Consider the following 338-nt stretch of genomic DNA (forward strand, 5'->3'; position numbering starts at 1 on the left):
AGTGCAGGCGCGTTTGTGCTTGATGGCCATGAACTGCACGAAATTGTTTTGCTATTGCTCCTGTCGATACAACAATAGCCTGTGTGCTTGCTGATTGATGTGAGGGAACTGCTGTGAGGTGGAGAAATATTGATTCCTTTTAACTGTATTAATGTTGGTTTTGTTAATTCTTTTGTTTGGGAGATGTTTCTGTCTTTGATTTTTTTTGTTAAATGAATATAAATATATTTGTTCTATCCAGGGTGATATTTACTGGAAACTTAGTGAAAAAAAATAGTCTGTATAGTTTTCTGGGTGTACGTGTATCATTTTTTGTATTTATATTTTTCTGCTGTTCT

This window comes from Penaeus monodon, chromosome 23 (genome assembly GCF_015228065.2).
Source record: "Penaeus monodon isolate SGIC_2016 chromosome 23, NSTDA_Pmon_1, whole genome shotgun sequence".
Lineage (NCBI taxonomy): Eukaryota > Metazoa > Arthropoda > Malacostraca > Decapoda > Penaeidae > Penaeus > Penaeus monodon.